Consider the following 11,597-nt stretch of genomic DNA (forward strand, 5'->3'; position numbering starts at 1 on the left):
CTTGTTCCACATCTAGTATCCTGTTATGAGTGAGTACATACCATGTTTGTCTTTCTGAGTCTGGGATACCTCACTCAGGATGATTTTTTCTAGATCCATCCATTTGTCTGCAAACCTCATGATGTCATTGTTTTTCTGTGCTGAGTAGTATTCCATTGTGTATATGTACCACATTTTGTTTATCCATTCTTCAGTTGAAGGGCATCTAGGTTGTTTCCATGTTCTGGCTATTACAAACAATGCTGATATGAACATAGCTGAACAAGTGCTCTTGTGGTGTGATTGAGCATTCCTTGGGTATATGCCCAAGAGTGGTATAGCTGGTGGGAATGCAATATGGCGATTTCTTTCTTTCTTTCTTTCTGACAGGGTTTCTCTGTGTAGACTGGCTACCCTAGAACTCACTCTATAGACTTAGAGATCTGCCTGCTTTTGCCTCCTGCATGCTGGAATTAAAGGCATGCACCACCATTGGCCATCCTCCTCATTATGGCATTTATACACATAATTTTTTTGTTGATCTTCTTTTTCTACTCCCTTCCCATGTCCTGCTGCCTTCCTGCTCATTCCCTCCTCCCCACAGGGGGTTTCTGCTTTCATATCACATGTATTCTACTGCTCGTTCTTACCACCAGTGTTTTTTTTAATTCCCCTTCCTAAGACCACTTTTGCTTTTCTCATGGTCTTTCTAGTTTCATGACCCATTAGTTTCATGACCTATAAGTCTCATGTGTACACATACATAAAAATTAAAATCTATGGCATGTATATCATAGAGACTCATGGTGATTGCTTTTCTGAGTTTGGGTTCTTTAATATAATAATTTCAAAATCCATCAATTTTCTTGAAAATTTATGACTTTGTTCTTCTTTATGATTGAATAAAATTCTATTGTGTATACTTATCTGGCAGGGGAGAACCCATGATTCCTGAAGGTGGTTTTCCATTGGGAGGTTCATTCATTATACTCTAGATGTGATGACCCCTGTGACTTCCTCAAATAGGAAACTTAAATGCATAATTTGTGGTAGTGGAGGACTGAGTTCATACTCTCCCTTGAAAAAAATTGTTTTTAAAGTTCTATTGTGTATCTGTATCATATTTGCATTTTCCATTTATCTGTTGATGAACATCTAGACTTGTTCCATTTCCTTCATATTGTAAACAGCACAGCAATAAACATGGATATGCAAATATTTGTATGGTAGAATTTAGAGAGTCACCTCTCTCTTTTACTTATAATCTAATTTTTAAATTTTTCTTAATGATTCATGTATTATTCTACTTTCACTAAGGAGATCAACGTGAAAAAAAATTTCCCTCTAGTTTCCTTTTATTGAAAATAGTTTTTTAACCTTTAGTGTCTAGGTTTACATTTATTCATCCATTCTTTTAAAAAATATAATAAAACAAAAACTATCACACTGAAGGTGGATAAGACAAACCAACAGAAGGAAAAGAGCCCAAGAGAAGGCACAAGAATCAGAGACCCACTCATTTGCAAAGTCAGTAATCCAATAAAAACACTAAACTGGAAGCCATAATATTAGCACAGAGGACCTGGTGACACCTGTCCAGGACCTTTGCATGCTGCTTCAGTTTCTGTGAGTTCTTGCAGGTTCTGCTCATGTTGAGTTAGAGGGCTTTGTTTTTTTTGGTGTCCTCCAGACCCCACGGCTCTTACATTCTTCCCACCTCCTCTTCCACAGAGTTCCTTGAGCTCTGAGGAGACAGATTTGATGGAGACATCCCATTTAGGGATGAGTGTTCAAAGGTCTCTTTCTTCGTTCTATATGTTTAGTGTTTTGATTATTATGTGCCAAGGGGACTTTCTTTTCTGGTCCAGTCTACTTGGTGTTCTATATGCTTTTTGTACCTTGATAGGCATTTCCTTCTTTTTTTTTTTTTTTTTTTTGGTTTTTCGAGACAGGGTTTCTCTGTGTAGTTTTGAGCCTTTCCTGGAACTCACTTGGTAGCCCAGGCTGGCCTCGAACTCACAGAGATCCGCCTGACTCTGCCTCCCGAGTGCTGGGATTAAAGGCGTGCACCACCACCGCCCGGCGGCATTTCCTTCTTTAGGTTAAGAAAACTCTGATTTCTTCTGATTTTGTTGAAAATATTTTCTGTGCCTGTGACCCATGTTTCTTCTTCTTCCTCTATTCCTACTATTCTTAGATTTGATCTTTTCATAGTGTCCCAGATTTCATGGATATTTTGTGCCTGGAGTTCTTTAGATTTAACATTTTTGACCAATGTATCCATTTCTTCTATTGTGTCTTCAATGCCTGAGATTCTCTCTTCCATCTCTTGTATTCTTCCTCTGTGGTTCCTGTTCGAGTTCCTAAATTTTCACTTCCAGATTTCCCAAAGTTTTAGTTTTCTTTATTGATTCTACTTCCACTTTCATGTCTTAAACTGTTTCATTCATTTCCTTCCACTGTTTGTGTTTTTATAGGTTTCTTTAAGTGATTTATTCATTTCCTCTGTAAGGATGTATTAGTCAGAGTTGTCTAGACTCACAGAACTTATGGAATGAATCTCTCTCTCTCTCTCTCTCTCTCTCTCTCTCTCTCTCTCTCACACACACACACACACACACACACACATACACACACACATATGTGTGTGTATGTGTGTGTGTGTGTGTGTGTGTGTATGTGTGTATGTATACATACATATATGTGGGAATTTATTGGATTGACTTACAGGCTGCAGTCCAGCTAATCTAACAATGGCTAGCTGTGAATGGAAAGTCCAAGAATCTAGAGTTGCCCAGCCCCACAAGGCTAGGTATTTCAGCTGGTCTTCTGTTTATGATGGAATCACAAAGAAATAGGCCCTGAAGCAAGAGAAGGAATGGATGTGCTAGCAAGGCAAGGGCAAGCAGGTAAAGAATAAGAGCTTCCTTCTTCCATGTCCTTATAGGCTTCTAGCATTAGGTGTGGTCCAGATTAAAGGTGTGTCTTCCCACCTCAAGATCTGGATCAAAAGCTTGTGTCTTTATGATCCAGATCATAGGTATGACTTCCTACCTCAAAGGTCCAGACTAGAAGGGGATTCACCCACTTCAAACCAAGTAGAAAAACTCTCACAGGTGTGGCTTCCATTTCTGGATTGTAGTTTATTCCAGATATAGTGAAGTTGACAACCAAGAATAGCCATCACAAAGGACCTCTGTCATATCCATAAAGGCTGTCTTGAGGTCTTTTATTCGTGCTTCAAATATGTTGGCGTATTCAGGACCTGTTATGGTAGGGTTGCTGGGCTCAGACATATCCCAGATATATTGTCCTGGCTGTTTTTTATTGTGTTTTTATGCTGGCGTCCAGGCATCTGGAATTGGGAAAACTGTAAATCTAGGTACTGATAACTGGATTTATCTTTGTTGAGTGGGTGTTTTGTCCCTTGGTTTCCTCTCTAGTTCTTAGGAGAGTATGGTGGCTGTGTGTTGCTTGTAGGAAAATCTTTTGGAGTCTTGATATGGGTAGCCTCTGGAGGTTCCAGGCAAAATGTGTTCCTGGGACATGAGACTTAGAAATGGGGGTGGGCTGTGGGCAGTGGAGGGGCTTTGCAGGAGGGAGGGGAGCAGGGTGTGCCACCAGGATCTGCTTAGTCAGTCCCCTGGGAATGGGAGCAGGCAGAGGAGGCACAGCGGAAGGTCTGCTATAGAGCTAGGGGTGAGACTGGGGAGTGGACTTGGAGGAATCCAGAGAGAGGTAAGGATCTCCATTTAGCCTACCTGCTTCCCTAGCAGGAGTGGCCTGTGGGTTCCCAGGGAATGCCTGCTGGGGTTGGGGGTGGGATAAAGCAAGTAGGGGCAGGGAGGTGATGAGGGGAAAGTCCGTGGGATGCACAGGAGAAGGGAGCAGGGGGAAGGGAAGGTACAGCAGGTGTTCTGTCACAGAGCTTAGGATGAGACTGGGGGATTTGACTAGGAGGAACAGAAGCTCCGGAGGGTGAAGGTCTGCAGTTAGCCTACCTGCTTCCCTGGCAGGAAGGGCCTGTGTGCTCACAGGGAGTGACTGCTGGAGTTGGGGGGTGGGATAAAGCAGAGAGTGGGGGGAGAGATGTTAGGAGAGGAAGATCTGTGGGGTTCACGAGAGATGAGGTGAGGGTGAGGCTGCAGCAGGTGTTCTGCTACAGAGGTGGGGGTGAGTTGGAGGACTGGACTTGGAGGAGGCAATGACCTGCAGTTAGCCGACCTATGTCCCCGGCAGGAGTGGCCTGTGGATTCTCAATGTGTGCCTGCTGCTTCTCTGGCCAGAGTGATTTGGGTATATGCTCGTGAGTGGGCATATATCATGAGACCCATGGTAATTCTACTTTTAGTTTTTTAAGAGATCACCAGAGTGACGTCCACACTGGCTGTATCCATTTACATTCCCGCCAGCCGCGTGCAAGCATTGTTCTTTCCCCACATCGTCACCAGCATTTGCTGTCATTTGTTTATTCTTTAAAATAAATTTACGTACAGGAAATGAAAAACTGAGTTCTGATCTCTGAAGTCCAAGGTGCTTCATATCCCCTGGGCCTGACAAGGGCTGGGGATTCTGATACCCTGTGCTTGAAAGCTATAATACTTGCTGCCCCTGTAGGGCTCAGGGTGCTTTTAGCTGATGTCTGTGTGAGCTGTAACAGTAGAAGGTGCCATCTGCTACTCCTAGCTGCTGTCTGCTCCCTCCTACTGGAAGGTAGGGATTGTACTAGCTGCCAGGCGCTGGGACCACCAACGGCTCAAAGCCCAGAGCAGTAAGCCTTCCTTCCACCTGAGCACCTAGAGCAGCAAGTCTCTGGCCTCTAAAGCTTGGAGAAATGAGCCTCTGGCTCTCACGACTTCTAATTGTAAGCTTCTGGGTCTGACAATACAACTCCTAGAATGTGGCAGTCAAGGGTCCGTGCGTGAGAGCACCGGAAGAGCTTCTCTTCACGGACTCATAATTTTTACCTGTTTAGATAGAGCAAAAGGGCCCAAACCAGCCTGAAGATTCTTAGAAACCGTCCAATTTGTAAAGGACAGATGGAAGTGAACTTGAATCGGACCATGGTCATGTTCTGTTTGTAAATGTCCACTAACTTTTTGTTGTTTTTAATATATATATATATATATATATATATATATATATATATATATATATATATATATATAGAGAGAGAGAGAGAGAGAGAGAGAGAGAGAGAGAGAGAATGAGAGAGAGAGAGAGGATTTCTCTAGTAGGTGACTCTAGCTATCCTGGAATTCGCTATGTGGACCAAGCTAACTTTGAACTCACAGAAATCCATCTGCCTCTGTCTCCCAAGTGCTGCTAACATTTTATTTGAAAATTTGTATGTATATAGATGTTTTGCTTGCATGTATGTCTGTGCATCATATACATGCTTGGTGCACATGGAAGCTGGAAGAGATCATCAGATCCCCTGAAAGTGGAGTTACAGATAGTTATGAACCACCATGTAGATTCTGGGAATCAAAGTCAGGTCTTCTGCAAGATCAGTGAGTGCTCTTAACTTCCAAGCCATCTCTCTACAGCCCTACTACCCTTTTAAACTGTCCCTCATTTTAAGAGGTGGTGCTGAATGTGTGTGTGGTTTTTTTTTTTGGGGGGACTTATTTTTAATGAATACTATGATAGTTAATCTTTGTTGTCAACTTGGCTGGGCTTGGAATCATTTGGGAGACACACTTCTGGGCATGTCTCTGAGGGGAATCCGGAGAGACTGAACTGCAGACGGAAGACCCACCCTGAATGTAGGTGACAGCATCCCATGGGCTGGGGGCTCAAACTGCATATGAGCTTCGAAAGGAGCAAGTGAGTTGAGCACTAGCGTTCACCTCTTTGCTTCCTAGCTGTGGGCGAGATGTGACCAGCTCTCTCATGCTCTTACTCCTACCGTGACAGGCTGTACCTTCAAACTGCGAGCCACAAGAAGCCCTTCCTTCCTTAGGTTGCTTCTGTCACAATGAAAAGCAGCTACTATAAATATTACGTCTTTGAAGTGCTCTGTGTCATCAAAGTGGACTAGATCATAAAAGCCTTGACGTTTTTTGCCTGCTCTCTGTTGAATTCGCTCTGGTAGAAGGGTACACCAGGAACTCTAAAGAGAATTCCTCATGGTGAGAAACTGATGTCACTTGTCCATAGCTTATCAGTGACACGTGTGAGCAAGTCAGGCTTTTGGATGGCTGTAGCTCAGACTAACGAGTTGACTGTGGCTCTGACACACCAGGGCCAAACCACTCATCTAGACCACCCCTGAAAGTCTGTCCACAGAAACAGTCAGAGAATAAAGGCTTACTACTGATTTAATTAGCTAAAATAAGCTCATTTTTAAAGCAGAGTGTGGAGGAGTTTGTTGTGGGGTATTCACCAGAGAAGACTGCTCAGACCGGGGTTTTAAGCCAACAGAAAGTCTTTATTAGCTGGCTGGTCCCAGTGTAGCCGTGAGCTTTTCTCAGGGTAAGCTTCTGAGCACAAAAGCCATGTTCTGGGTTGACACACTTCAGTTAACAAGAACAGTTAGCCAGAAGTGGAACTACAGAAGCCAAAAAGCAAGATTAGTACATTTAGAGACTTTCTCAGAACTGTGGACTTTGATGGATTAGGTCTTCGTTTTCATTTGGCAGGTGGTGCTGTCTACATGCCGAGTTTTATTGTCTGAATGGTACTTCCATCATGGAGTCAGTTGTGCTAAGGTCTGGAGCCCTGTTACAGAGCTTATTCTTTTTTTCTTTCTTCTTCCTTTTTCTTTTCTTTTTTCAAAGCTAGAGACAGAACGTGAGGTCTCATGTATACTCTGTATAGTGCTCTACCAGTGAACTGCAACTTTTCTTTGTATTTCATTCCTCCTTTGTTTGCTATTGCATGTTTCTGAAATTTTCTATGATGTAGTGGGTAGCCATTCCAGCTTAGATCTGGAAGTTCCAACCCACACTGAGGCTTCGGTAACTGTCACGCCTACAAGGCGGGGCAAAGAGAGGACCCCAAAATCCAGATGCGCCAGCTTGCTTGGTTCCTGGACCCTGGACGCTGGAGGTAGACCGAGCAGAGTTCTCCAGAGAACACTACCGGAGGTGCTACACCTTTCCCAGACCCTGTAACCTATCCCTTCTCTTGTAAGTTACCCCACAAAATAAACCTCCCTTTTAACTATATGGAGTTGCCTTAATAATTTCACCAATATCATGACACAAATTAAATATTGGATTCCTATATTGCATAATTACCTAAATAATTTCCAGGTAGGTTAAAGTTTAGAATACCTAATGAGTTATCATATTTTGTCCCTCATTACAGGAAAGGAATTCTCATTATGGGACTTTGGTTTTCTGCAGTGTTAGAGGGCCTGACATATGCTACCACTGAACCACACCCCCCTCATTTAAAAAGATTTTTTATTTTTTAAGCTATGTATATATGGATATGTCTGTGTCTGTGTGTATGTGCATGTGAGTGTGGATGTCTGGGGAGTCCTGACAAGGGCATTGGATCCCTTGGAATTGGAGTTACAGGCAGTTGCGACCTGCTGGGCATGGATTCAGGGACCCAAACTTGGGTCCTCTACAAGGCAGTACATACTTTTGGCCTCTAAGTCATTTCCCTAGTCCCCTCCCCACTTTCTTTCTTGAGATAGGATCTCACTATATAACCCAGGCTGGTCTTGAAATTGCAATTGATCCTCTTATATAGTTCTGAGTATCTGAGATTATCTGGTAAATTGTACACTCTCTCTTTTCTTCCTTTTCCTTGGAATACGATCTCACTAGGCAACTCTGGCTGAAACTTGCTATGTAGAATGTGCTGGCCTCTAATAGAGATCTGTGGTAATACTGTGTTCCCTAAAATATTGTGCACTCTAATAAACTTATCTGGGGTCAGAGAACAGAACAGCCACTAGATATAGAGGCCAGAAAATGGTGGCACACACGCCTTTAATCCTATCACTTGGGAGGCAGAGATCCATCTGGATCTCTGAGTTTAAAGCCACACTGGAAACAGCAAGGCATGGTGACTCATGCCTTTAATCCCCACAAAGCAAGCCTTTAATCCCAGGAAGTTAGGGCAGAAAGCAGAAAGGCATATAAGGAGTGAGGACCAGGAACTAGAGACTGGTTAGGCTTTCAGGCTTTGAGCAGCACAGTTCAGCTGAGATTCATTCTGGATGAGGACTCAGAGGCTTCCAGTCTGAGGAAACAGGATCAGCTGAGGAATTGGCAAGGTGAGGTGGCTGTGGCTTGTTCTGCTTCTCTGATCTTCCAGCATTCACCCCAGCTCCGGATTTGTTTTTATTAATAAGACTCTTTAAGATTCATGCTACAGAGATCCTCTTGCCACTGCCTCCAGAGAGCTAGGATTAAAGACATGTGCCACTACACCCACCAAGAAAGGAATTCTTAAACAAGGAACGCAAAACTAGAGATCATAAATACCTTCATTTTAAAAATGACTATTACGTGATGAACCTCAATCTGAGAAGTTATATTGTCTCCACATATAATGAATAAAAAATAGTACCTGAGGATACAAGTAACTACTAAAATCAACAAGAAAACATAACCCAATAAGAAAATGAGTCAGTGATATGAATGAACAATACACAGAAGAGAGATCCAAATAACCAATAAGCCAATAAAAGATTGATTAACCAGAAACAGGGCATGGTGCCACATTCCTGTAGTTCCAGCCACTCAAGTTGCTGAGGCAGGAAGGCAAGTGATCTTAGGGTTTCAGGGTTAGACTAAGCAACAGTACAAGAGCCAATTTATTTGTTTATGTGTTTCGGTGTTTTATCTCCATGTATCACCATTTGCAAGCCTTGTGCTCTTAGAGGCCAGAAAAGGTCATTAGATCCCCTGTAACTCCAGTTACAGATGGTTGTGAGCTCCATGTGGGTGCTGGGAACCAAACCTGGGTCTTCTGCAAGAGAGCTAGTACTCTTAACCACTGAGTATCTCTCCAGCCTCATTTTTTTCTTTTTGAGACAGGGTTTCATGTAGCCCAGACTAGCTTCCAACACAATAGGTAGTGGAAGATGACCTTGAACTTCTGATCCTCCTATGTCTACCTCTGAAATATTGAGATAAGAGGTATTCACCATGTTGTTAAATTTCTTCCCAGGGGGAGAGGTAATCAACATCTACTCCTTTTCCTAAGGTCCCAACAACGAGGCATGATTCCACCAAAGTTCACTCTGGGGAAACAAATTTATTGGACTTCCTTATAGAGCATAGGCTGGAGATTAGTTACAGGAATGTGTGTGTTCCTCCTCCAGTAGGCTGCACCCCCAAAACTTTACTTAGAACGAATGGATGAAGGCCTTCCTGTAACCACATACATAGAGCCTCCTCCCCTAGTCTTCCCAGGCCTATATATTCTTGTCCGCCACCTGCAATTAGGGCACAGTTGCATATAACAGGTGGCACAGGTGGTAGGAAGCAGCTGGATACTCAAAGGAGGGTCACATGACCTTCCCCACCCCTCCATGAGCAGGTATAACAGTCAACAAGCCCAGCTGTAATAACTGTTTTCCAAGAAGGTGCAGCTGAACTATTCAAGATGGTGGTTGCTTGGCTTGGAGGGCAGTCACTCAGGACACACCACGACATCCAGTTTATGCGTGCTGGATATTGAAATTTAGGGTGTATGTTAGGTAAATTCTATACCAACTGAGCTATCTCTGCACCCCATAAGAGCCAATACTTTTAAAAAAGAATTAAAAGTAAAAAACAATCATTGTACAGAATCTGAATCTCTCTGAGTTAGGCCCCACAGTGATCAACATCCTAGTCTCTAGTGGCTTCAACAATGACTAACTGGAATTGACATACAAATATAGCCCACAGTACCTTCAGATTCAACCTGAATCATAATAATTCAGAACAAAAATGGCATGTGTATTGAACTTACACAGGTTTTAAATCATTATTACTCTTCGGCAACTAGCTGTCTTTGTTTATTTTATATTCTTTTGTATTGGAATCTTGCTTTGTTGCCCAGGCTGGCCTTGAACTCCTGAGCTCAAGTGACCATCCTGGTTCAGCCTTCTGAGCGCTGGTGTTACAGGCATGTGCTACCACGTCACTTTATGAGAGATCTGTGAATCCAAAGATTTTTATGTCTGAGGGTGTATCCTTGTAGCCCCAAACTCCAGCTCCCTCTCCTTTCTGAGTCCCACACCATTTCCCAGAGATTCTCTCCTGGATTTGAGCTCTAATGTTTACAAGGGTAACTGGTTTGATATTGTACCCTGTGGCCATTGCCTTCCCTTGCCACGTCATTTCCGAATTGCACTAATTGCTCCCTGGAACCACACACAGCACATGCTATATTTGTATCCTTGCCTCTGGACTCCTTTCTGGGAGAACCTATACTAATATCAAATCTATCTGGCTTCCATGCCAGCATGGATAAAACCTGAACCCTGATGACTGTGGGAACTTTTCAGATGAGAGAAACGTGCATACGAAGACAGACCAGATGATAGGCACATATTTCCAAGCTTCCCAAGCCCTAGACTCTGCTCATAGACCTTCCAGACGTCTGCTTTCTTTAAGTCCTCAATGAACGTTGTGTACAATTGGCACCTTCAGCCTTTTGATTTTTATTTCTGAGATTGTAATGAAATTATATCATTCCCCCCTTCCCTTTCCTCCCTCCAAACACCTTCAGGCTTGACATGCCTGGGTTCATAGCTAAACTCTGCCTGATTCCCTAGCCTTCTCCTCCCTCCCTAGGGTCTCACTGTGTAGCTGGTCTGGAACTTTTTATGTAAATCACAGAGATCTGCCTTTTTCTGCCTTCTGAGTGGTGGGATGAAATGCCCATGCTACTTCATACATGGCACTGTGGTAAGAGTGGGGGTGGAGAAGGACAATGGTGTGGACCCCTGGTGAGGGCACTGGACACACTGTAGGGTGTGCCAAGTGTGTAACTGATCTGGAAAGTAGAATTTGCTTCAGGGAACAGAAGAGGCAGGAGCTGCTGCGTAACCCACAGGGAAACCTGCTGCATAGCAACAGAATATGCATAGGGGACCCTAGGAGATCTGGGGCTATAAACAAAGTTTATGATTTCAGGAACATGGCCTGGGCAGTGTGAAGGGCATGTGGGCATGAAAGACCACTGCTAATGCACATGGCTTCCCAACCATGGTGCCCCTACCTTCACTGCAGCCTGGGCGCACAGCTTTTTAACTTTTAAAGGAACGTCAAATAATTTATGGACTGTTTTTGAAAAAGCAGCACAATATTTAGTTGATTGGTAGCTAGCTGTGACTTGGATTATGTGATCTTTTCAAGCTTTTATTTCTGTAGTGGATCTTAACCAAAAGGCCGAGAAGCGATTCTAGCTTCTATTTCTGACCAACTTGCTTGATTTTCCTCTTCTTACTTAATGAGATAGAAACCATTGGTCGGGGCTATATAGTCACACACCACATAATAGACACATCTGTCATATACCACAGTGGCCTCAGAGATTACAGCACTTCAGTGATGGTGTTGCCGTTTCAGTTGGTTAAGTATGGTCCATGATGTTTGCACAGTGACAAAAATGACATTAACAGCACATTGCTCAGAACATAGCCTGTAGTTAAGCATCAC

The 11,597-nt window shown here is 43.2% G+C and overlaps 1 non-coding gene across 1 annotated transcript; it reads left to right on the forward strand.

The window, feature by feature from the left end:
• Positions 1-898: 898 nt before the first annotated feature.
• On the forward strand, positions 899-1,060 carry LOC131910201 (U1 spliceosomal RNA). Its single transcript, XR_009379056.1, has one exon. It is a non-coding gene; the product is annotated as a U1 spliceosomal RNA (small nuclear RNA).
• The last annotated feature ends 10,537 nt before the right edge of the window (positions 1,061-11,597 follow it).

This window comes from Peromyscus eremicus, chromosome 4, assembly GCF_949786415.1.
Source record: "Peromyscus eremicus chromosome 4, PerEre_H2_v1, whole genome shotgun sequence".
Taxonomy (NCBI): domain Eukaryota; kingdom Metazoa; phylum Chordata; class Mammalia; order Rodentia; family Cricetidae; genus Peromyscus; species Peromyscus eremicus.